The 27667-nt window shown below is 37.2% G+C and overlaps 1 long non-coding RNA gene across 3 annotated transcripts in view; it reads right to left on the bottom strand.

Annotated features, from left to right (window-relative positions):
- Positions 1-3933: 3933 nt before the first annotated feature.
- Positions 3934-27667, bottom strand: part of LOC308190467 — a 73578-nt gene continuing 49844 nt past the window's right edge. For 2 of the 3 annotated variants that reach the window (XR_013947217.1, XR_013947218.1), the window contains 4 exons: positions 10979-11050; positions 9120-9261; positions 8300-8386; positions 3934-6540 (listed from right to left, as the gene is read on the bottom strand). This is a non-coding gene — a long non-coding RNA (uncharacterized lncRNA). The remainder of the gene's footprint in view (positions 6541-8299; positions 8387-9119; positions 9262-10978; positions 11051-27667) is intronic. The other variant, XR_013947219.1, reaches the window with a different exon arrangement.

Genomic DNA, 27667 nt, shown 5'->3' with positions numbered 1-27667 from the left:
GAGCTGCTTTATTGGTTTTTATTTGAGCTTTTTATTTTTTTCCTTTTTGTTCCATAGCTTCTCAAATGTGGCCTGATAACGTAAAAAGCTGAATGACACAGGCAGACCCGCAGCATTAAAATTCCTTCTAGGCATCCAGTTGCATTCTACAGAACGTGACTTAGCCAGTTACAGACCTAGCTATAAGCAAATCATTATAAATCATATAGTATCTATTGAAGAAGTATATTGATAGATGCATAGTTGTAAAACAGCACCTAAGGTACATTACTTATATGTGTGTGTATATATATATATATATATGTGTGATATATGTATATATATATATGACACTTGGCTAGTGTCCCTATAGAATCAGAAGAAAACGAGAAAAATAATAGGGATCCAGGACACTTTAGTCAGGCAATAAGAATATCCTCTGTACATTTATCAAACAATTAATGATCTGTATCCCCTTGTAAAACAATTAAGTATCCAGGATGAGTTGTAGCACAATCGTCTATCCCATACTCATATTTAGATTTACCCTGATCCATTACCCCACTAAAGATTATGTAGGCGTGTAGGCGTTCTGGAATGCTTCATTTCACCTCATACTTGTAGGCTATCATTACTGCATCCTTTTTTTTTTTTTTTTTTTCCTCTTTATTACAATCAACTCCTGCTCCTGGAGCCTAAGCATCAAGTACTAGCTGCCTGAGATGGAGCTTTTCAAAATACTGCATAAATACATATGCCTAGGCTTAAAATACATCAGTTATTTCATGAATGCCAGTGGTATAACAAAGACCCATTACTTATCTTGAACTCAAATTTTAGTATACCTGTGGAATATTTGCTGGAGGTGACTTAGTGAGACTAAAGATATGTCCACATCTTAAGAGAAGGTACAGCTTTGAGGAAAGATATGCAGATATGCAAGGAATCTCTTCCATGATAGTCCCCTTGGCAACATAACCTGCAACCTTAGGTATTGACACCACCAGAGGAGCCTGGTGTGCTGACTCGAAGATAAATAGCATGGAGCGTGGAGCGAAGTGAAGACACCACAACCAGGCTCTGTGATATCACCACAGGAATGGAGAACCTGATGGTTCTCTAATGGAGAACCTATGGAACTGATAGACTGCATGGCCAACCCTGAGCTGTATTGATAACAAAATCATGTCCTCTGGGTGAACTTTGCTCATTATAATTTCATTATAATGCCAAAACACACCTCCATCCCAAAGGGTACCTGTCTCCAAGGTGCAACCACCCCTCTCTGAGCATGGCACTGTGAATTTCTCTATATGAGCCTATACCTATAAAGCAAAAACAAGAAAAAATTATACCAATTAAAATGAAGTACATATGACTAGAGTAACTCAAGCTCCACCTGAACGTAAGAAAATAGTATAAGAATGTCTCAGGAGAGGAAAAATGCTTGGGAAGATATCATCGCAGACAAGTCAGGAGGACATTACTGACTTCTGGGATCAGTCAACAGGGTGAACGTCTCCCCCACAGGGATGCCTGCTGGGTAAGATCTGAACCCTCAGTTATACTGAGTGCTTCCCCAGGAAACCTAACGTTCTCTGTAGAGTTGTTTCATAAGTTAACTTATATGTAGTGGGTTGTGCTAGTCATATTCTTGGTATTTGCATGTGCTTTGCAGACAGTGTGTTTATCACTGGCAATACAAAAGGACCTGCACTCCTGTTGCTTCAGTAAACTACACCAGTCATTGATCTACTAGACTGAAGCTGTATCGTGCTGTTTTTGCATCCGTGATCATGGTAACTCGACTGACAGCAGCAGTGGGGGCTGGGGCTGTCCTCCTCTGTGCCACTGGCCAGATGGGCTCTCTGCACCTTGTGGAACTGCAGAGCGATGTGCCAGTATGCTGGGATACAGGCTGTCATCCCTGATTGCTCTTTCATACGATCTCTGTCTCATTCAGTGCCTGATACAAAGAGGGTTCTCTGCACTTTTTCTTCCCCCCTCCTATTATTCTGTATGTAGCTCCAGCCTTAGTTCAAGCTTTCCCCTGGAGACAGAAACAATTGTTTAAGATTAGGCTTTTCTATGGCATTCAACACTACACCGTATGCTAACAGCAGCTTTGAGGCAATCCTTAGGAATAAGCACGTCTACAGCTTTTGTGCACTGTTCAACTCCACACTGTGCATTAAATCCCCCTGTGAGACAGTCCTTTAGAATAAATGTGTATATTATCCTATATAAATGGATAATAGACATGTAGATTTTTCAATGAATGAGCTGTGCCTTCCACAGGCTGGTGAGACTGCTATATACCATCTATGCAGAGGAAGAGAGGTGCCCTCCAGCTCTACACCCCACATTGCCAGCCTCCTGTTTGTCCCCGCTATTTTCAAGGAGGCTAGTACATCCCTTTCACCTCCTCACCCTCTCACCTGGGCACTATGATGTTTAGTCCCTTAGAAAACCAGCCCTTCTATATACCAGACAGGAAAAAAGGACTCCTTTCTTGTCTTTTCTCAGACATCGTGGAAAAACATAGGGGAAAAGGGAACTTTAATGTAGGAACCAATCTATCCAATTCCTTGCAGTTACAGTTAAGGGTTTTATACGTATCCTAGTGACTTGATCATATAACACAAGCCTAAAAGCATTTTTCTTAACTGCCACAGTTCAATTTCATTACATACGAGTACTCAGAAATCTCTAGGTAATTTTCTTACTAGAAAGCTGAAAAGTCTTCAATCATTATCCCATATTGCAGCATGCTATTTTACAATTCTAAAACTATAACTTTAAAATATTGGCCTACGGGCTCTGTCACTAACACTTGTAAGTCCTGCTGGAAACTCTGAAAGGAACAACACTTTCATGAGTAAAAAACATGTTAACAAAAGGATGTATCTTTATAATACTTTTTAACCAGTTTAGGAGTTGATTGATGTCGGAATAACTGTGCACCATAGCATATCTCTTGCCTTTGGCGGTTGGAGAGGGAGAGACAGGTTCAGAGCTTGAATTTCTGCATCAAAGAGTGGAATCTCAAAAGATTTGGTTATGCTTGGATAATGATCATCTTAACAATTCAGTAGCTACTGTACTTCAGGCATGGCCATGCAGCCGGATTCCTTTATTCTACCCAGTGCTATCACTTTTTCAGAAAGTGAGTTGAAAGAACTGCTTCCCTCCCCTTTACAGAGTTCCAGTGTTTTGTTTTTTTTTCTTTGTTTGTTTTATTATTATTATTTTATTTTTATTTTTTGGGGGTGGCTGGTGGAAAAACAACAAGCTTATTGGTAACCTGTTGATTTTCAGCTAAGCTTTTATGAACTATATAAAAGAGTTGTGGTGAATGGAGCCAAATCCAGTTGGAGGCCGGTTACTAGTGGAGTCCCCCAGGGCTCAGTGCTGGGGCCAGTTCTCTTTAATATCTTTATTGATGACCTGGATGAGGGGATCGAGTGCACCCTCAGTAAGTTTGCAGACGACACCAAGTTAGGTGCGTGTGTCGATCTGCTCGAGGGAAGGAAGACTCTGCAGGAGGATCTGGATAGGCTGGAGCGATGGGCTGAGGTCAACTGTATGAAGTTCAACAAGGCCAAGTGCCGGGTCCTGCATCTGGGGCGCACCAACCCCAAGCAGCGCTACAGGCTGGGAGATGAGTGGCTGGAAAGCTGCCTGGCAGAGAAGGACCTGGGAGTATTGGTTGGTAGTCGGCTGAATGTGAGCCAGCAGTGTGCTCAGGTGGCCAAGAAGGCCAACAGCATCCTGGCTTGTATAAGAAGCAGTGTGGCCAGCAGGTCTAGGGAGGTGATTGTCCCCCTGTACTCGGCTCTGGTGAGGCCGCACCTCGAGTACTGTGTTCAGTTTTGGGCCCCTCGCTACAGGAAGGACATGGACGTGCTCGAGCGAGTCCAGAGAAGGGCGACCAAGCTGGTGAGGGGTCTGGAGAACAAGTCTTACGAGGAGCAGCTGAGGGAGCTGGGGTTGTTTAGCCTGGAGAAGAGGAGGCTCAGGGGAGACCTCATCGCTCTCTATAGGTACCTTAAAGGAGGCTGTAGAGAGGTGGGGGTTGGTCTATTCTCCCACGTGCCTGGTGACAGGACGAGGGGGAATGGGCTAAAGTTGTGCCAGGGGAGGTTTAGGTTGGATGTTAGGAAGAACTTCTTTACTGAAAGGGTTGTTAGGCATTGGAATGGGCTGCCCAGGGAGGTGGTTGAGTCGCCATCCCTGGAGGTCTTTAAGAGACGTTTAGATGTAGCCCTTAGTGATATGGTTTAGTGGAGGTCTTGTTAGTGTTAGGACAGAGGTTGGACTAGAAGATCTTGGAGGTCTTTTCCAACCTAGACAATTCTGTGATTCTGTGATATTTCCCTAAACAGTTATGTAAGAATTTGCTGGAAGTAAACTGCATGTCTGCACATCAGAAAACAAATAAGCCCTGAGTTAACACTTTCTTGTGATAATCAAAGTAAGCATTTTTACAATGCAGCTATTGTTGTCTTTCTTCCGTTTGGTAAGACAAGATTACTTTAAGGACCTCATCTTGGGAAGAAGCAATTCTTACAAAAGTCTGTTCATATCTATTTCAGAAAGTCATTTTTTCAGCTAGGGTTACTCTAACTGACATTTAAAAAGTGTTGGTCTATTGTTAAACATGAGTTCTATAAAATTACACCAATTGTACACCAGTGCTATTGCCATGTTGCTAAAACAATTTAGCTTTGCAAGTATCTTGGATCATGTACAGAGACACCCAGAGTGTCCAGTCTGTATGCATGCCAACATAGGAAGCCACCATATTTACATTTTCTAGTCATTGATTAACAGAAAACTATATTAATGTCTCTAGGTCAAGGTTAAAATACCATATATCTTATACATGTGCAATACACATAGCAAAGTGCATGAATTACACATGATCTACGTAGCACGTATGACTTACAGCATGACTGGGTATGCCTCTCCTTACCACAATTCAGGAAATAGACTGGAAGATATTCCAGAAGTATCTGGAGGATACTCCAGAAACATCTTTCTGGCCCACACATTTCTTTTCATGATCACTGTCTGCTATTGTGAGCTTGTATGTGAGGGGAGAAATGAGACGAAGACCTGCGTGCATCAGTGGTCTCATCCCAGGAAGAATCTGTCTCTTGCCTGAAATTCAGGAATTTGAGAGCATTCTGCTGAGAGTTAGGACGTATGTCCTACCTCTGGTTTAGCCTTTAAATGAAGAAAAAGCTTCTGCTTAATCTCAGGCTTCTCAGAACTTCTGATTGTATTACTTAAAAAGATATCAAACTAATTTCCTGACTGGGGGGGACTATGTAAGGTTTAGTTGTGTTTTGATCTCATCCACAAATTTAAATGTTCGCCTCAGTTTGAAATCGGGTGAAAGATGAAGAGAATTTTTCTAATTAGACAGTGTAAATTCTGAAAAGTCTTTCCTGGGGATATTTCCCAAGAAACTTGTTCAGATATAATTATGTCCAGACCATTTGGAGTTTTAAACACACACCAAAAAAAAAAAAAAAAAAAAGGAAGATGACCTGCTGTTTTTTTGTTGTTGTTTTCTTTCAAAGCAAAACTAAAATGCATAATTGTAAGAACAGATCTGCAAGGGATGAGGTTCATGACTGTTGAGTTGTTATTGAATATATAGCAATGGAAAATAACAGAATGAAAAAAAAAAACATTTGCATATAACATCAAATAGATCAAGGGTTGGGAAACTTTTGCAGAACCCAAAGACCTTTCAAATAAGGATAAAAATGTGCAATGTGATTGAACCAAAAGCTAAATACTGTTGTAGATCCTCTGCCTAGAGTTATTAGACCTAATGAGCCAAAAATGCTAATAGGTCAAGGTCTAGTTTGGTCTAAAAGCCCTAAGCAATTTACTAAATGAAACAGCTAACAACCTGTAGACTTACAGTACAGTTGATGATGTGTCTGGCTCAAAATTTCAGGTGAAACCCACATATAAGGCAACCCACAAAAAAGCTGAGCTAAGAGAAAATGGCAGTTAGCATCTGATAGATGCAGAACATTTTTGGGGAAAAAAAAATCTACTTCAAAAGAAGGTCATCAGCGTTCAGAAAATGAGTAACAGGTTTTCTGCCCTGATTGTTCTGTGGGCTGTTGATGAGGTGAGACTTGTTCCTGTGTTTCAGATGACAAGATACTATGGAGCAAGTCTCTCTAATCTTACAGTTTTAAATTCGTATCTGAACTTCTCATCAATGTTCTCAAGATGCTCTCGTCTTGCCCCCTGCACATCTTCAAAAGACAGGAATGAAAACCCACTTGTTCGGTCAACCCCCACAGAATTCTCCATGCCCTACGAAGCTTTCTCCATCAGATGTCCAGAAGGCCATGTCTGTGCACATTGTAGAGGACAACTGGTAGGACTGAAAAAGAATTCCATTGTCTCTTCCATTTTTTTTTTCTTTCAGCCAAAGCTTCAAAGTAGCACAGGTTATTGCAGACTGTGTCCACAAGGACTTCTGCAGCCTTCCCTCCCCTACAGGAACACCAGTAGCCCTGACGCTCCATCCTGTAAAATAGTTCCTTGAGCTAGTTACTAAGGTAAATCAAGAACAAGAGAAGGACCACAGAGAGAATTAAAGTTGCTTACATAACACATATTTCTATTCAGTAATCATTGATATTCTACTCCTTACATAACAAAACACAGGGTTTGGTCCCTATTTATGTGTACAGCTGCATTTTATTTCAGAACAAGACAGAATAATTTGATTCAGTTTCTTATTTTCCTATTTCTCAACTGGCAATAATTCAAGAAGCTATCCTATTTGCTTTTTAACATGCACAATGTATATTTCTTTAGCTCTTTTTTTTTGGATATACTCGTCAACTATAGTCCCAAAGAAAGCGTATCACTTAAGTGAAGATAATTTAGGTCACTTGAATTAGGTCAATGAGTTTTACGACAGCTTGAACTTTTGCAGCTATTGTTCATCTCTGCTTCTTCCCTCATCCATCACAACTAGCAAGGAAAGGATTATTAGAGAAATACATGGTTGCATGTAGTCAGATTTAATTTATAACTTCCCTTATTAGCTTTAACAGGAACTGAATTATATCTTACAATCACTAGTATATTTTTATATAATCGTACCACTGTTTCACATGCACACTGCATTCCATTTTTGTATTTTTTTATTATAATTATTATTTTTGGAACACAACAACACAAATATAGTTAAATTAAAATTTATGTACTACCATCATCTAATTCCTTACAGACATTAAAAGCAGGAGTATAAAACAAATAAACAAACAATAACACCCCCCGCCCCCCCCCCCCCCCCACACACACACCCCTTAAAGTATATTTAACATCCCTGCTCTGGTCAGAGATGAAAATTCAAAATTTGTCAATGACTGCCAAACTAGGGATAGAATATCTCCTTTTTCAAACCTTATGCAGGTGACAAAACAACACACAGCTCTTCAGAATCCACTACTATTCTTAATTAGATAGATAGATAGATAGACGGACAGACAGACAGACAGATAGATTCCTTCATACAATCAACAGCAACACTTAGAGATGTCAAGAGGGAAAGTCTTCCTTTCATGTATTTCTTGAAAGGCAGCTTACAGTCATTAATGCCTGAAAACTACAAATGCCAGTTATTAGCTTTCAGCTGACATTATTTTAACAGGTAAGGTTATTCTGGTCCTACAGTTTTCACAACAGCAGGCGAAAAGTGTTTAGTGAAAGAACATCCTGTCTCTGATCCCTGCAAGCAAACCCTAAGGGGAAAAAAAAGTGACACCAAAAACGTAGCACTAAATGCACTGAGAATGACATTTTTTTCATCAAACGCTTCTATATCTGCTCTAATATTGCTATGGTGAAGAAATAAAGTTTATTAAGAAAAATATATTAAACATTCTATTTATTTTTATTTAAGAAAGCTATTGATATTTCTTTGTCACCTGTCAGCACAGGGAACTGCCAATGACAGTTCTGCATTGCAGTCACTTCCTGGCTTGTTTTCTATTCCAGGAAGCCAAAGCAGAACATAAAAAAATAATAATAAAAAAAAATCTATCAAGACTATCAAGAAATAATTTCAGTACTCCTAAGGTAATTTTTCTCTGTGGAAAAACTAAATGTGTTCCAATTAACACTGCACTTCTTTGAAGGGAAGCTGGTGTTAGCAGGCATGAAGAAAAGGTCAACAGAAACCTCTGATCCAGCAAAATCAAAGGGACTGCAATTTGAAATGAATTAGGCCATGTAAAGACCAAAAAACATAGGCTACCAGAGTCATAGTCCTCACCTCTAGTTTTGTTTTTGTCCATAGAGAAATAACTTAATTGATTGTTTCTTTTTCTCCACTGATTCAGTTGCATGGTACTACTGTCACCTGCATAAAGGAGGAAAAATTCACCTTATTCATCTAGCTTATATTTTGTCACAACATCCAGTAATCAGATGGCCTAAGAATTATGACAATTACTTATTTCAGCAGATCTGAAAGAACAGTCTAGAGGACCCAATAAGGCCTGAAGCTGGGGATCTTCTAAAAGCAGCCATGAGAAATACTAGTCAAATACTTAAACAGAATTTTTGTGATCTGAATCTATCGCAATAGATCACAATGTTTGCAAAGCTGACTTTGGCTCTTCTGTGCTTTTCTTAGACTTGTGCATCTGTGAATATTTAAAAGATGGTTTAAGTAGAAGTTTGAGAGTTTGAATTTGTCTTAAATATTTTGTTGATTAGTAAGTTTTAATACATGAGCAGTGGCAATGTTGAATTTTGCATGATATCATTTCTGTAACTCCAAGATAGACAGGACTTATTTGAAGTTGAAAAGACTGTTATTTCATTTGGGGAAAGATAAATACCCAAGAAAATGCTGAGCTATCAAAACAATTCTGAGATACAAATTACATCCTGAACTAATCATTCGCATTCACTGCCAAAAGCATCTTCCTTCCTTGCTTACAGTATTAGAAGTAGCAGCTGCTGTTGAAATCTCCCCTGGAGATTGTTAGGATCTGCACGAGAGAAGCTGTGTGCTGGAGGCCAATTTTGAAAAATAACAACTGTAACTTTGTTGTACATAGATAACGATGCAAAAAGGCAGTACCTACCTTCAGACATGTCAGCTGATGGTGGTCTTTTTAATAATGATTTATCTAGCCACCCATCTAGACAAACCATTTTACAAAGTGCTTCTGCAGCAACAGGAGACTCCATTTCCCTGCTCCCATACGTTAGTACATAAGGCATTCACTGCAAGACATAAAGTATTAACTGTAAAAAATTACCCTTACATTGCTCCTCTTGCTGAGGTCGCATTTCCTTCTAGATGACTTTAGAGACCTAGTTTGGTTCCCAAAGTCAATGAAGAACTCTTTTAATTTGGGTCCATTGATGTGACTGTTTATGAACACACATTTTTTTTCCCGAGGCCACAAACACTGCAGACGTATGTTCACGTGAGGAACCCTCTGATAGGCAGAATTCCACAATATACAGTATAAGCCTTGGACTGCAGGGGTTGAAGCAATGTTTTTTATTGCTGTAAGATTTTTCATCCAATCTTCAATGACAGTTACAGGGGAACTTCATTTTAGACACCTTAATAGTCGGGAAAAAAGGGAATGAGGTTTCCACTCAAATTATGTTGCTTCATGGTATCTTAGTTTACCACCTAAAACCAGACACTTGAACAACAATTGTTTTGCAAAATACAGTTCATGTTAGCTTTGGTGTAATTAAGGTCAGAGCTAATTTAATCATTGTTTATTTTGAGATGAACATCCAAATAAATTTCTGTGGGATAAATTAAATATTGATAAAGAATAAGGTATTTCAGAGTAGGAATCAGTAACAATAAGAAAAGTCTGTTTAAAAAATAAAATTCAGAAGATATCAAAAAAATAAATAAATTGAGAAAGAGTGCTTTCTTTTAAAACCACATTATTTATCAAAGTTCTTGTGCCTTCTCTACTCACTCTTATTTCCATATACTGACAGATTTAGTGAAGGCTAATGCTCAGTTTAAGTTTTCATTATGCTACTGATTTAAAATAAAATAATAATAATAATAAACATCAGATTTTTTGTCTATCTCCATACTGTTATATGTGGAAGCCACACTGGATTCTGAGAAAAGCAGATCATAGCTTCAGTGATTTTTTTGTGCAGTAAGTAATTAGTAGTATACTGCTCATGTTCCTTGCTTTGGACTTTGATTATTATGTATTCTTTATGGTGATCAATTCTTGAATTAGAGTATTGAGAAGAGGTAATAAAAATCTCTGAATCAGAGAGTATATGGTAAAATGCGTAATAATAATAATAATCCCAAGTATTTACAGCATCAAATCTTACTCCCAGTTTGGAATATTATTTCATGGAGAAATAGGATTTTTTCCTCTTTTGTATTTTTTCCTCAATACTGTATTTTGTAATAAAAAGAAAAAAAAAATAATCCGAATTACCTAAGTGTGAATGTAATTGCAACGAAACATCTTTACAAAAACAAATACAGTTAATTACTGAAACCTTAATATAAAAGCACTGGAGAATCTACCATGAGGGGGTCAGGGGAAGATGAAGAAGGCTACTATTTTTTTTCCTTCTCCAATTACCATATGCTTTCTATTACATAAATCCAAATCTTCGGAGGAGATGATGATCTTCATAAATTTCTCCTGCAGTATGACTGCAGTTTGGCTCAGTTAATGTTGCCCTCGTAAGCCATGGCTCTCATGAGGGAGACTAGAAATGCTGGTCTGGGAGTTAAGCTATTTGGATCTCTGTCTATTGGCATTGAAAATAATCTACTCTACTTTCACTGCCTCTAGTATGAGTATGTGCTGCTTGAAAACTGTAGTGACAGGAGTCAGGGTTTGCAGAAGGAAAAAAACAGCGCTTTGTCTGCCTGTGCCTTACTTAGTGCAGGTTCCTAAAATACTCCATATCCAGCACAATAGCTGCTTACCTGTAAACATAGTCTTCCCCATATTAATAACATCTAGTGTGAGCTTGCTAGTCATTTCACGTTAATCAAAGCCTGGAATACAGCCAAATGAAGTTAACAGATTTACTCTGGTGTAAATACAGTGTAACAGAAATTACTTTTGCATGCAGGTTGACTTGTCCTGTTTTCCAAATTTCTTTGCCCATGCATGTAGTGAACCACTTGATATGCTACTCATAGCTAAAACCTATCGTGCAGAAATTGAAATTTGAATCCATTTTCTCTTACCCAGTTGCTCCCATGTGTCAAAGGAGGTTAGACATATGCTGCTGGTATTTCTTCCCAGACATATCTTTTCAGTTGTACATTTGTCTATGTCCAAAACTATTTCTATCTACTTCTCTGTATGTCAACTCACTAGAAATTTTAGCTATACCCTTGTTACAAACATAACACTGTATCATGCAGAACTATAGGTAACCTTTCCTGCTTTTTTTTTTTTTTCCAAGTTCTGCTTTCACAGCAAATAATGCTCTCTGCCAGAAGAAATTAAGATAAAACAAATGCTAAATGTTATACTTATCCAGCTGTGCAAAGTTCCTATAACAGAAACAATTACATACATTAACCAAAACCATTCAAGTAAACTATTTGAACTGAACTGCTGATATTTTAAGTCAGTGGAATTAACAGTGTTTGTTTGTTTGTTTGTTTGTTTTTTCTGCTTATAAAAAATGGGGACAATGTCAACAAGTAAATGATATTTTCATAGTATCTGAGAAAAGTTATGTTTTATATTGTAAATGGCTGTTCTGATGGTGAAAAAAATACAAATAAAAAAAAAAGTCAATGTCAAGTCATTAGAACAATAAAAAACTAGAAATTCAATATAAGTCCTCTAAAGAAAAATATTAAATAATTAAAAAATTAATTTGACAAACACTATTTCCACAGGATATTTACCCAGAGGAGATAATGAATATTTAATTTAACATACATTTTTATGGAATAAAAGAATAGCAAGGTAATTCCTTTATTATCAAAAATTAGGATGAATGAATCTCAAAAGTAGCGAGTGATACACAGTTGGGAACCCAGTGCTTAAAAATGATATTGCTAAGAAGGTCATTATGTTAATCTCATGGTGCTTCCGAAATGAAAATGACTGGGTTCAACACAGCATTGTGTAATTAACAATTTAGTAACCCAGTGGCTACTGTATCACTGGTTTCATATCAAACATTTTCTTAACCCATATAATGCTTTCTGTGCCCATACATGAAAGTACTAGATTTTTACCATGCACAAAAACACTGGAAAGAAATCATGCCTGACAACAGCTGAAATTGCAACACTGACAGTGCCCTTCTCCAGTTCTGATGGATACTCTGAAATATAAGAAAAGCTATCTGGAGAGAATCTACCATCATTAAAAACCTCGTACTAGATATTAAATAAGAAAAGCAAGACAACTGTTGTCATAGTTTCAACGTGAACTTCTCACGGACTTAAGTGTATTTAAGATTTCACTATAAGTAGCTCAGTACAGAAATGGCTCAAGTTAGAAGGAAGACAGTGAGAAATCTGTTTAAAATAGATGGTTTGAGAAATGAAAGAATGCAATAAAGGGAATGTTCAGATCATTACATATTTACTCACTGGACTGTAAAAAAATAAAATCTAATGACATATAGTCAGAAGAATTCTATGCAATTAATAAAGTGAGACTAATCCTCAGATGACACATGTTACAAATTGATTGTGGTTATGAGTTATATGGAGATTCACTGATTTATGGCAACTTAGCTTAATTAACATACATTTCCAAATAGAAATTATTCCTACCAAATTATCTACAGTATTCCGAATTTTCAGGTCCGATGCTTCCAAAAATGGAGAGTTTGTAACTCTGTTCATTATTTCATGCATGCTTCAGAAATTTTAGATAGCAAAGGATGAGTTAACTTTAAAGAAATGCCATAATAATAGCAGTCTGAAGAGAGAAGTTCCTTAAAAATGACTCATAGGTACCTAGATGCAGAAAAAGGCCATTGATCATAAATGAATGGAAGATACCATTATGTATGACTTAAAAGTTCCCTATTACAAAGGTGGTGTTTCTTAGATGAGGGTGAGTCTTGTTAAACTCAGATTAATGAGGTGACAAATACACAACCATTACTATATCCAGAGACTTGTAACTGGAAAGGTTTAAGACATCCACAGACTTCTCTTAAAAGGAGACAGGGAAAAATCAAACAAACAATCAAAAAGCCCACCACCAAAACCAACAAAACAGATCTGGGGGAAGGTCAAGAACATTTAATAAGCATGTCCTTGTTTTTCTGCCAGTAGCAGATTTACTTAAAATCATGCTATAAAATATAAAGGAAAGTAAAGAGTGAAAAATAAAATAAAATAAAGTTGGAAGTTGGAAGAGTTAGAAACAAAAGGAAGAAAGGAGGGAGACAAAGGTGGAAGTGACAAGCCCTTATGAATTAGAACTGAAAAATCAGAGTATTGGTCTCCTAGTGTCAGTTTCCACTAACTGGTTTTACATATTTACTTATGTAAGACAGGTGCCACAATACTTATGTAGTTTGTACAGTCATTTTAAAATATCATGAGAAAGCTATTTTCACCAAGTGATGCTTCCAGTTATCCTTTCCCTTATGGCAATACCTGCTTATGCTACTGCACTGAATGGTCACATTTGTTCTTTCTCCCCAGTATCAGGCACCCACCATTTTACTGGTGCTTTCATATTTGCTGCAGAAAATCAACAGTACTGTGCAACATGACTGCTAATTAAGCCTGCTTAACATAAAATAAAATGAAGTTATTTGTAGTCCAGATCAGTTCTTCTGTTAAACTTCTGGTGCGTCACCATAAAACAAACAAACAAAGAAACAAACAAACAAAAACCCAACTGGAATGAGAAAAAAAAGAGATGGGGTTGGGGTGGCAGCAAATGACAGGTGCGAAGTACTTTAATCTGGAATCACTTTAAAGGAAGCAATTCTCTTAGGCTGCAAGGAACAGTAAATGACACAGAAGCAGCTCTGAAGCCTAATGAGAGAAAAAAAGCCAAGTGTGGGGAGATCAGACTGCATTTTTAAACAGAGATAGTAAGTTACATGGAGAGGTAAAATAAGCATAAGTGTAGACAGCACTGCTCAGGTACCGTCCTCCTGCAGTGCGTGACACACAGTGTGCAGCGATGTCCTCAGCCCTCCTGAGAAGGAGCACAGGATGAGTAAGCAGCTTACACAACTCAGAGCAGCAGAAGCAAATTAACAAATCTGAGGGACACACAAAGAAGCAGCTAGTCAAAAATCATAACCATAAAGCATGGGGCAAGCTAAGGACTATAGGGTTAGTGGCTAGAATCAAATTCAACACACTGTGTAAAGGCAATAAAGCAAGGCAAATGAAATTCCAGGAAGTGAGAAGAGAAACGCTGAGTGACCAGCTAGATATCTTTTTCCTGGTGCTCAACAAGGGCACTAATGAGGCCATATTTGAAATGTTGCATTGATTTTCTGTCTGATTCATTATCCTACAGATAAATATGACTTTATGGAAAAGCTACAGATTTGGCAGACAGCTGACTACATACATATCTGTAAAGTAAGCAAGACCAGGAAAGGGGCTGTAGGGCTAGCATGTGATTGTCCACACTTTAACCCTTAGCTTGCTTTCCAGGCACTGCAATGTTGAGGAGTTCAGCTAAATAAACTCAGGGCCCAGTTTGATGCAGCACAGTTGTGTAACTTTGCCTCTGTTTCACTAAGGAAACCATTACAGACCTTCAAGAGATGTGTAAGTTAAAACAGTACAAGAAAAGGGAAAATACAAAAGTGAAATTTTGTAGGTGGCAAGCTTTATAGCCTCTTCTAAGAATGGGTTTCATTTTCCATCCATGCCAATTTATTTACTCTCTCTCAGTCAATGTACCTCCTGGATCTTCTGGTCAGCCTTCTACTTACGCACAAGTTCCTTTCTTCACTCTGGGGTCCCAAATTCCTGTCAGCCCTTTACAAACCTGGTAAACATCTCTGTAGGGAGGATGGAGTTTGCCTTCATGCAGAGAAAGACAAGTATTGCTTCAGCATCTGGTAACTGGGTTGTGAATTCCAGCACAAATTCCTGAGCCAGCGGTCCCCTAGCCAACAATGAACAATTGCAAAACATACAGATAGACGTTTAGATTTAGAGATGTTCTTGAACAGATGCATTTGAAAAATTATAGGAATATGTCATGGTCTTTGTAAGGATGTTCTATACTTGTACCAGGTATAAGAAGATTAACAGAAACAAAGTAGAAGAAACTTTGAAAGTATATAATTGAAAGACTATAAGAATAGTTTGGTTTTAAGGTTTAGACCAGATATAAAAAGACATATAACAGTTTAAGAGGAGACAATAAAATATCAGTTCTCAACCAATACATGTGAATATTTCTTTATACTATTCAAGATAAGAAAACTGTTTTCAAAACGTGACAGTCTCTGTGGTAGTTCTTTAATGTAGTTCTTAAGTGGGTGAAATGTGATAGATATCGTAAAAGAGAAATGCATTTAATATTTGTCCCTGGACCACTCAAAAGTGGACAGGCGTTTTTAAATGCCATGTTAAGCTGAAGATAAGACTAATAAATTAGAAATAGCTTGAAACTGCACTCCAGGAAGTCTGTTTAGGAATTTCTTTAGCACAAAATAAAGAGCGGTGAGATTCACCCCTATGGAAGGTGCCTTCATGAAGGCAATTACACGTCACATAAGTTCTAATTAATCTCCATCCACACATGGGTGACTTTTGTCCAAGAGTGACTATAGGAAAATGTATTCTGATTAGCCCATGGCTAGACTGATGGGTTTTCTATGACTTTACTGCCCATATGTGAATGATCCATATCTGAATTATTTCTGGCCTTGGTTAGTGGGAGAATTGATTTAATACGAATACTAGTAATTTCCAGAACAGTAAAGCTAACCTAACAAACATTTTCTTGGATTTAAAATGTCTTAAAACAATTTGAGATTTCTTTCTTTTAAAACACATCAGCTTCTCCAGTAGTTTTATAAAAATCTTGTTAATCCTCAATAAGCTGACATAGCATGAAATTCATCTTTATTACCATAGTAAAGCCATGAAATCCTTCATCTGCTGCCATGATCTATACAAGCCAGTATATGGAAGAACTAACTAATGTTAGACTTTTCTGCAGGTACGAGTAGAAGAAGAGCAAGATTATCCGCATCATCCACCCAGCTAGCATGTCACGGAGTCACTGGACCTAGCTCTTATCTGATTTTCTCCCGTTGTGGTCAGTGCTGCAAACAGTCAGCCTGTTAGTTTCAGTCAAGCCCCATCTGGGGTTCCTGGATCAGATGAACATTTTGAAGCTGCCACCTACCTCCTTGCCCTTCATATGCTGGGCATAGTAATATTTCTGGCATGCTGTTTGAGTATAACTTACAAATCACGTATCAAATGAGTTCTGACAGTCAGTTACAATGCAAGGCATGCTGCCTTTTGAGAAGTTTATCCAAGGAGGAACTCAGCTTCAGAGTTTTGGCTTTTGGTTCTCTGTTAGCTCCCCTGCTGCAACCTGTGCAGTACCAGAAGCAGTGGGATGGTGCAAGTTATATTATGACTTACTCCCAGCACCTGTACTTTTAAACAGTCACTTAATACAAGTTTAAAAGTATAGATTCTCCCATTTTTCCACCAGTGTGTGGAAGAAAAATAAAATCTATTCAAGAAAAAATAATAAACAATTTTAAAAATGTGACCTTATGGTGAAATTTATACAGCAACACATCTGTAAAAGAAAAGATTTCAGCTGCAGTTCCTCAACAATGAATGACCTAGTCTCAGCTTCTGTAGTTCTTTCTTTTTCACACAAGAAACCCTACCTATTTATTAAATCCTAGACAAGATTTTCTTTGAGACTCTAACAAATCCTGAAAGCTTCATGACCTTTCTGCAGAAGTTTGATTTTCACCTATGATATTCATGAGCAAATACAGGCCCTTGCTCTAAAAGAGATATAAACAAAGCTGACCTGCAATGTTTATCAGCATTTTTCTGTTAATGAGAACAATGAATAAAACAACTACTTATTATTTTAAAATAATAGATATCATAGATTCCTTTTCGAGAGGAATAGAGGGGTTCTTTGTCAGAAAAAAAAAAAAGTTAAATGAAGGTAAAGGTATTTTAGACTTTAATTCATTAATGCCTGTAAAAGTATTTATATCTCCACTTGGAATGTGCTGCAGGGACATAAAGCATTATTACTAAGCATATTACAACAGCTAAAAGTCCCATACACATTTTTAACATCACAAACTAAAACAGCTGCATATAATGTTTATCTGTTAGAAATAAAAACACCACCTGGTTCTTCCTCACTGTTAAAAAGATTGCAGAGATATACCATAGAATATATGACAGATTCATTTTTAGAGCTTTTGAATTTATTGTTTGGTGTCCTTTATTCCATTAAGCAGTGGTTTAAAGGCATATGATTAACATAAAGCATTTTTATGAAATATTTTAGGGAAGATAGCACTGTCTCAGCCCAGAACAATGCAGAGGCTTCATCACAGACATTTGCTGGCCTGAACTGCAGTACCTCAGTTACCAGGTGATAGTGAAGACCTGCTCTGACATGAGAGTGGATGATCCTCAGGGTTTCTTGCAAGCTTCTGCCTGTGTGCAGTTGTCCTTCCTCTCTTACTAACTACCAACAGCCTCACTCCTTTACCTCAGTCCGTTCGTGACCCCAAAACTGGCCACCAGCCCCAAACTGACTATCACCCTTTGGTCCCCTAATGCTACTCTCTAGCTCCCCATGAACAATTGGATTTTCTAGTGCTTGGTGTGCTTGTCAGAATCAAATAAATAAATAATAAGGCTGGGTGCTGTTCAATAGGATTAGCATGCAACAGGAAGAAGCCCATAAGTAATCAGTTTTCAAAAAAAAAAAAAGAAAAGGCACCAAATGACCCCACCTAGTAATTTCAGGACCAACTTCCTAGTACTGAATCCAGATCTCTGTCAGCCAGAGGTGCTGGTGGTGCTGAGAATACCTTAAAAAGGAAAAACTAGCTCATTTTGTAAAATTGATATCTTACAAATATGGATAGATACTTAGATTAACTCTGTTTTAATAGAATTTACGAATAATAGCGGAAATTCTAAACCAAGCACATCTCTGCAGCTCCAAGTGATTAAAAATTAGTCATGAAATGCCAGAATGAGTAATTTAACAGTACAACTACTTCAGCCATACTACAACAGCTAATGCTTTTTTAATATGCTATTGCTGTTATAAAAATGCAAGCCACTCATTAACTGTCTGTAACGATTTTTATGGATTTATTGCTTAATTAGATTTGCACCTTTATTTGACAGGGGTTATTGAATATAGCGTGTACTCCTCTCAAGTCGGTGTAAAAGTCTAAGCCAGTTTTTACAGGAGCCTATATTAAAAAGTGATTCAATGATAAAATATAATGTACTAACTCACTTCAGGGAGTTTTAGTACAGACTATTTTAACAAGTAGCTATTTACATGTTTTCATCACTTTCCCAGACATTTTTCTGATGAAAAGAATACATTTTTAAATACTATATGAGGAGTTTTTCTCCCTCAAAATAAATAAATAAATAAATAAATAAATAAATAAATAAATAAATAAAAATCTGCTCCTCCTCTGTGATGCTGCGTTTAAGTCAAAATGTTGAATTTACAGTTCCTTCCACAAAGAGAGACAATGGGTGCCATGAATGTAACAATCCCACAGCTCTTCTGGGCCAGGCAGAAAGGGAACATGCTTTATCAGATGACTTCTAACTTCTAACTTAGCCTCTGATTTTAGAGGTTACCCACAATGGAGGGAAATAAATATTTTTACAAATACCTGTGAATTGCAGAGAGAAACATCCAGACCAATATCTGGAGTAGGACAACATAATCCCTAATTAGTTGCACTGACTTTTTCTCATGTGGACTTTGATAATTGGATGCCAACCATAATCAATAGACATTGAGCCCAATTCTGATTGTCATGCTCATTGCTTGTATTGCTGTGTTGAAGTAAACAGGATGCAGATTTAACCTCTGGTGATAGCACTCTCCCACCTGTGCTAATTCTCTCTTGCTACCCCATTATTCAATCTCCCTACAGGTCCTGCAGTGAATTTAGCATCAGCCCAGTATATTGCCATTCGGCAGTAACTAGCATTTGTCAGTCAGCAGACATGCCTGCAGTGTGAGCATATAAATATGGGCCTCATAAGCATTTCCAAGTCTCATGGAATTATTCTAGTCAGTGTGATATTTCTGGCTTGTGAAGTACTGTAATTCTCACATGAATTTTATTGACTCTGGCACAGATAAGGAGAAATACAGATAATAAAATTACAGAGGATATGAAAACTATGAGGTAGAAACACAAGGATTAATGACACAAACTGTGGCAAGTCTTCAAAGTGGTCTGAGGTCTCTGGTGCTTAGAATGAAATCCCATTTTGCTGAGGGCACAACAAAATGCCTATGCCTCACGGCAACTGTGTTTGGAAAGCTTAAAATATTTTTTTTATGCTTCCCTTAGCATGGGCATGAACCTCCAACTTTGATTCATAGTCTAAAAAGATATTCTTTTTTAAAGCTGGGTGAGAAAAAAAAATTAATTAATTTTACATTTAAAAAAAAAAAGTGCTTTGAAATTTCCAGACTAAAAGAAAAGATTTATATAAAGTTAACAGAAGTAATCAGAAGTTTGAATGCAAAACAAGTGGGAGTAGTTTTCAACACAAATGTAATATTTGGTTATAGGAATGGCTGAAAAAATGAAAGAAGGGTTATAAATACATTCAAACAAATATTTGTGTGAATAAATTTGTGGGCCAAAAAAAAGGTAACCAGGATGAAAATTGATAAAATTTTAAACAGATTGTTTCTTAAGTTTCTTCAGGTAGAGAGAGATCCTTGGGAAGCAGAAACACTTAGAAAATAGCCATCAAAATTGCTACAAACACTGGGGCGTGCACAGCACTAGGGAAGCAAGAGTGAAAAATGTCATGCATTTCACATCAGAAGCTCTAAACAATTGAAAAGCCTGTATGAGAAAGACTTGCAGGTAACAAGTATTTCATCAGAACCTACAATAGGATAATGGTAGGCAATCTTGCCTACAATAGGACAAAATTATTTCCATCGTCATCCTACTGGACTGACTGTTATGACATGCCATTTGACTGAATTTGTGGAACTAGGCTAGACTATCTCTCCCTTGGAAACCAGGTTTGAGCAACAATATTTTCAATAATCTTCTGGTAACATTTTTTCGAAAAGTAAACCAGAGTGATATAACAACAACCTGTTAGGTCCTAGACTATATTTCTGTATTCATATTGAGAAGCTCTTGAAATGATGAATGCAAAGATCTGGCTGTCTGGCTCCCTTGTAAACTCCCCTCCCAGCAACTCCTAGTTCTCTTCTCCTAGGGCCATACATAACGGTTAAGATATTTTTTTCTCCTAGCCTCTACCATACTCTGTTTACTAGACCCACCCCAGACACTAACAAGTCAGCACAAAGAAGGCAGAGATGTTGGCTAATGCATGGGCAGTGTCCCTCTGGGCACAGATTTGAGGGACAGAGGTCGTAGCCTACCATCTCTCCCTCCACACAGGGTCTGCTGTGACATAGATTGATGTTTGTGTTCAGTGAGATTATTCAGGTGAATGAATTTATTTACAGTGATGACCAACTGTAGCCTTGAATGTATGACCATGTTGCAGAAAATAACAGGCCATTTTAGTATAATGACTGTACAAAACGGTGAGCTGGGTGTTGTTACTGCTAGAGGGGACCAACAGTTCCTTCGGTTTCATTTTTATCTTTTTTTTTTTTCTTTTTTTTTTTTTTTCCAGTTATACAATCTGGTATTCAGGACGCTTTATCATTGTGTGTGGAACCCTTTTGAAAAGCAATAGATTTCAGAACCTCAAACTGCACCATTTCAGTTATGGTTACATTTATGAAAATAAACTTTTGAAGGATCTTTTTTTCTTTCTTAATAACTTTAGCTTCATTAGCAACTTTGCAGTTGGCACTGATGTTTGATAATTATAAATGTTTTTACAAAGAGGTGGCCTACATAAGGGCATTAGAAAGAAATCATATCTGTAGCTTACCTTTGCCAGAACTGTCCACTGACAAAGCACAGACTTGCAAATTTATTGCCATAGGACATGATCACATCAAAAATACCATCCTAATAAAATAACATTTAAAAATTTTTAAACATCATGGACAACAAACACCTTTAAAGAGAGAACAGATGCAATTTAAAATATATGGGGCCTACCCAGTACCCATTCAAACACAGAAACACTGCAAAGCTTTCAAATCACATCTCAGTCACTTAAGCAGACATTCCTCATATTATTTGCAGAAAAGATGAAAAAATAATGTATGTGTGACTAATTAGAGAGGCTAGCATATGATTTCTAATGATGGAATGTCCATGAACAAGTAGGTATTCCTCAGAATTATATATGGCCTCTGTCAGTCACAATTACTCAGGTAGATAGATAAAGTCATGTGATATTACTTCTAGTTCTTAACTGGATAAGTGCAATTATAGAGCTGATGAAACTCAATCTCTTAAATGGAGAAAACAGATATTTGGCATTAGAAGTTAAAAACTATATATATATCTTTCCCATTGTGGTGCTTGCTTGAGGCACGTTTCCTTGAAAAATTAGACTATTGCAAAATTTATTGACTACGTTAGAAGTTTAAATTTAATTTTGTCTCATCGTATTCATATAAAGTAATTCTTCATGTCTGGTTTTAACTGCAACAATGAGGCCAGACGCTTTTCTGATTTATTTGGTTGTCTAAACTCTGGCATAGAGAACAAGTGCTTTGGAGCCCCTGTGCCCCACAAGTATTATATCGTTTCAGCATGCATGAATTTAAAATACACTATCAGTTGCACATGAAAGTTTAAAATCTACCTTCTATAACCACATATTTATACAAACTTTATTGGAAATCACATATAAAATTGGAACAAATATAACTAAAGCACATGGATCATTTGTGTGAGTATTCCCAGACACGATTTTATTTTAGAAGCTCGACATTAATTTATTCTTTAAGGGATACTCTTTCTGACCTGCCAGGCCCCAGCATTCTGCTTTCAAAACTCCCTCAGGATCTATCCTACACACTTGACCTAGCTTATGTGGGAAGCCATAATCTTTTATGCTCCGCTCCTAGATCTCTTTAGGCCAGAAGGGACCTCTCTGGCTGTTTCATCTGTCTTCCCACATAACACGAGCACAGAAGACTCTACCAGTAATTTCTGCTTCAGCCCATCACTTTCATTTGAATGGTAGCTTCTCTTTTATAGAAGACACAAAATCCTGAAAGCCAAAACAGACTGCAAAAGTGGCCATTTGTCAATGCTGGCTAAAGCTCCTGGCTCCTTTAAGCCTCAAGCAAATTACTTAATCAGAAGATCCCAGCACTACAGCTGCTCTCTAGGAATAACCTTATTTTCTGTCACTTACTACATAATTCAGAATTTGATGTTCTTTCTTCCACACTGCTTGAGTCTTTTCCACTGGCCACTTCTTAAGTGACCTCACAGCAAGGAGTAAATGCTTCTGTACCACCTCTCATGGTGGGCTCTGTCAGTCGTGGTTGGAAGTAATACATGAGAAAAACCTTCTTTCCACAGCATCTGGCATTTTCTCACAGGGCAGAAAGCTCTTCCTGATCTTCAAATATTTGGTGTCAGGGTGTGAATGGCTGGATAAGTAGCAGAGTCGTACTGTATATTTCTGTGGAGTGTCTCCTCATTGTATATTTATGGGGCTACTTTTTGTTTCTCTCACTGACAGGGACCTTTGTTTGCCTTAAAGATTATCTCAGAATGAGTGGAAGGAGAAATGTCACCAGGGAAAGGGGCTGGAATTGGAAGCAAGATAAGTGTAGTTGATTTGTCTACACTGTTAGTTACTGCTGGAAGAGAAAATAGAGGTTTTATTCTGCCATGTGTTGAATGCTCTGGCTATTATTCAGCAGAACACTTAACGCCCAGGCTTACTTTTAGACATGCTAAGTGTCATCATGGCCTTTGAAAGGATAATGACTGTCCTAAATCCTCACCTCCTTATTTTTCCACTCATGAAGTTATTTACATGATTATGGCATTTAGCAGTTGAGCCAGTATATACTGAAGGTACATGTCTTTGCTGCATAACAGGAACAGAGAGAAACCAGAGCAGTCTAGAGAATGATTTCATACTAGCAAAACAGAGCATGGGCAAGCCCGGTAGCATGACTCATAGTTACCCCACAGTATGGGTTTATCTCACAGCATTTCTGCATTGTACTTCATACACATCTGTGACTCCATACACCATCCCTACAGACTTGAAAAGTACCAAAAGCAGTATTATGTAAAATATTTCCCTTTCTTCAGTTTGCATTTCTCATTCACACCATGCACAAACTTTCCTTCTAGAAAGGACATTTGCTGTCTATAATCTCATTTATACGAGTCACCCTTTATGTCACCTATTAAGGCCATCTGTAATTCAAAAAAACTGTACAAAATTCCAATAAGAATCAAGACCTATCTGTACCAAGTTCCTTAAAAGTATATAACCAGCCTGTACCTCCAAAGAGCTCATGGATAGGAGGGGATAAAAATCTAGAGATAGAGTACATAAAAATAAACAGCTATGAAATAGGGGATCATCAGGTTAAACAGTGAAGTGTACTTGTAATACATTCACAAGTAGATGTGATATCAGGCATCATTAATTAATGACAGGATTTCAAAACCAATTTCATTTCATTTCATTTTCAGAATTTCATTTCTAGATTCTTATATGAAATGTTCTCTGTCTTTAAAGTACATGTTCATGATTAAGTGTTAAAAACCTTTAAGCAACAAAAATAGTACAGTCTACGAATTAAGCAGGTTCATCACTAATTAAAGGCAATGTAAGTATAGCTATAAGAGTCTGTTTTATTCTATGGCTTAGAAAAGAGCATCTGACAAAACACAGAACTGGGAAAACTGTATCTTACTGTTTACATTGCTTGTTATAAATACAACATTGATATTATCATTCCTTGCTTGGTTGTTGACATGTTGGCATAGTTCATTGTGATGTTCTGGAAAATATCTGAAAAAGCAAACTGAAGAGCTTAAACAAATACACATCAAGGAAATTGTGAGAATATTTTGTAGCATGTTTTGGGGGTTTGGGGGTTATTTTACTGCAGGAGAAATCATCTGCTCTCTCTCAGATATTTAATGAACAGATTCACAGTAAAAATTAAGATTAAAATCTTTCTAATCTAACAACTGAAGAATACCCCTGATAACTGAACAACTGTTAATGAATTCATTAGCATAGAACAAAAGAAAATAATAGCCTCATTTAGCAATTTCACACACTATTCTGTGTTTTCAGCAACCTTTTAAAATGTATAAAAGTGAAAAGAAGAAAATCTTGAATTTTAAACAATATATGAATAAACAGCATGACATTAAAAAGTTTTAAAATACAACCTTATTCAAAGATGCATCCAACTAGTCTCTCAGTGTGTTACTGAATAAATCAATAGTGATGGAAAAAGAGAGAACCCTGCGCTTGACATTTGGAATACTTTAAAAAATAATCAGTTCTGTAGTTGAAATATTTTGTTTAGGTTATAGCGTGGACAGTATAGTATCTAAGATTTTCTAATGATGTGATGTGAGATTAGCTTTCTTGCAACTGAAATACAGAATCTGTTGATGGCGGAGTGGTAGCTCTCTGAAGAAATTCAGCTAATCTAGACCAAATAATGCTGCATTTTTTTTATAGGTGCCACACAAATTTGTCTGAGTAGAGAACTACAAAATCCCATTTCACTTAATTCACATAGCAATGATATATGGGTGGAGGATGGCTATGATCATGCCCACTTTTCTCTCTTTCTTCTGCCCTTTGTATTTCACAGAAAACTGCATTTCATATACACTTACTTTATCTTTCTCAGATTCTGTCCAATGTATCTACTTCACTGTTGCTGCTTATAATGTAGTATCTGAAGGAAGTATGGTACCTGTTATCTTGAATAACTAATGAAGGTGATTTTGATCTGAATTATCTTGAAAGATGCAATTTTGTTGATGTTATTAAGGCAGTTCCAGTTTGTTCTTATGTCATTAGCAGCATCCTATCAGTAGACACCATTATTTGGGATCTTTCTCCAGCCCTCAAATAGGAAGCATCAACATCAGGACTTTCCTAAATGCAGCAGCCTACCATCATGATCAATAAAGAATGATGTAAATACAACTATTTGTGAATGGCATTTCTAAGCAATCTATGCCAAGATTTAGAAGGTAAACAGAAGATAAATAGCATGATCCTGCCAAAGAATACTAGAAAATATCTATACTTCACCTATTCAAATTCATGAGCTATAAAAGGTCAGCAGCCCATTTGTACATGAGAAGCACTTCTGTTTTGGGAGTACCTATTAAATATTTCAGGCTCTTAAGGTGCCTCTTTCCTATCAGTAAGCTGCTATTTTCCTTCTCCATTAAAAACTGAGGACATAATATGAACGTTTAATTATCATGTAAACCCTAGGGAAAAATATACTTCTCCTCCTAAATGTATTCTAATTAGGTATGACATTTTCAATTGAGGTTACAAATGTATTTGTATATATACACATGTATATATATAAATATACACACATGCACTCCGTATACAGGTGCTGCACAAGTCAAATGACATTGTCTTATAAATATAAATATATGCAGATGTACATGCCGGTATTATGGACATGAGGGTGTAAAGAGTGAAAGGGGGTGCCTAGTCATCTGTAGCCAGCATATAGCAATCTTTCCTGTAATTCAAAGAGAGTAATGGATCTGGGTCACTTTTATGAATCCCTGTTCCCACCTATGCTGAACTGAAACTATGATGAAGAAAGCTTACTATGGAAAGGTATTAGCCTCTTGTAACCTTTTGTTATCTTCAAGCATGTTTTAGAAAAGATGAATCTGAAAGGCAAGTTTCTATTATCATACTGCAAAACCTGTGCTACGTTTGACCATGAGATAAGGATTGTGAAAGGTGAATAAAAGAAAACCCAAACACGGAATACTGCTCCCACAGAAATGCACAGCAGTTTTACTTCCAACAGCATAATTGAAAAGCCAGACTGCTTCTCCTGCTTTTGGGAAACTTTACCCAAACTGCAGAATCCTGTAAAACAAGCCTGCAGCCAAATAAGTCAGAAGGAAAATACTGAATGGCTACAGTAGAATTCTGTAGCACAGTGCTACTAGTGAATCGGGTAGACTAATTATATGTGCATATAAGCACAGAGTTTATGGAATGTAGAAAAAGAATGAACAAATTATTTGAAGCATATTCTTTTGCTTTGTATCTGTGTAAAATACCATTCTTCACAGAATTATAGTTTTGGATGTAAACAGACAGAATTCCTCACATAAATTATTAATCGTTGATGATAATAAAATGATAATTTGACCAGCTCTGATACCAAGAACAGATGACACATTTTAAATACCCTGCAGCCCAATATGAGCCACAATGGTAGCACTTCCAGCAATAAAATCACTTTCTCCTAAAGACAGTTTGGCTAGGCCCCTAATGCTATTCCCACCAGTACATCTTCTGAGAATATGATGCTTTTGACTGGACAATGCACCTGGTTGACAACAAATCATCACATCTCAGACCAACTTGCAGATTTTTATCAACTCAGCCTTGTTCAGAAGGCTATCTGGAGCTGTCATCCAACATGTGCAAACAAACAAATGATAAAAATATTGCATATTGACCAGACTGAGTGAAGAGTAGAGGGCAATTTGTACTAGTGGGCAGTATTTGTGGCTGATGCTGGGAGCTTGTTGCCATACCCCAGTAAATCAGAAGATATTGTTGGAGGAACAACATTTTGATTCTCAACACAAAGTTCCTGGAAACAGTGAAAATGTCAATCTTCTCCATTACCTACTTTTTCTGTATTTCCTCCAGTCCCTAATATTTCAGTTCAGATGCATCATTTTCCTAGTCCTTTCATATTTCCAGAAGTTTGACTTGCTACATGCTTCTGACATGATTTGAGCTCTCACTATCATTAGTAAGAACAGAAGTGTTTCAGCTAACAAAAGGGCTGCTCATTTGCAGACACATCTTAGTAGAGGCCCCAAATGTTGTTTTTATTTGTTTGTTTGTTCATTTTGTTTTGTTTTATTTTGGGCCAGAGAAGGTTTTTTTTGACTGTTTGTGTGTTTTCTTGTTTTGTTTCATTTTGTTTTTAATTATTATTATTATTATTTCCCAAAACACAGTGTACTTCATGTCCAGAATAAAAGGCTATTGTAGATGCTTCAAGATGAGTTCTTTTGGTGAAGTAAAATCATATCATAGAATCATAGAATGGCTTGGGTTGGAAGGGACCTTAAAGATCACCCAGTTCCAACCCCCTACCATGGGCAGGGACACCTCCCAGTAGACCAGGTTGCTCAAAGCCCCATCCGACCTGGCCTTGAACACTTCCAGGCATCTTGGAACACTTGAGCATCCACAACCTGTTCCAGTGCCTAACCACCCTCACAGTAAAGAATTTCC

This window comes from Anser brachyrhynchus (genome assembly GCF_964034855.1).
Source record: "Anser brachyrhynchus genome assembly, chromosome: 2".
Classification (NCBI taxonomy): domain Eukaryota; kingdom Metazoa; phylum Chordata; class Aves; order Anseriformes; family Anatidae; genus Anser; species Anser brachyrhynchus.
Note: the sequence above shows the minus strand (reverse complement) of the source record. Positions and strands in the feature narration are given on the sequence as shown.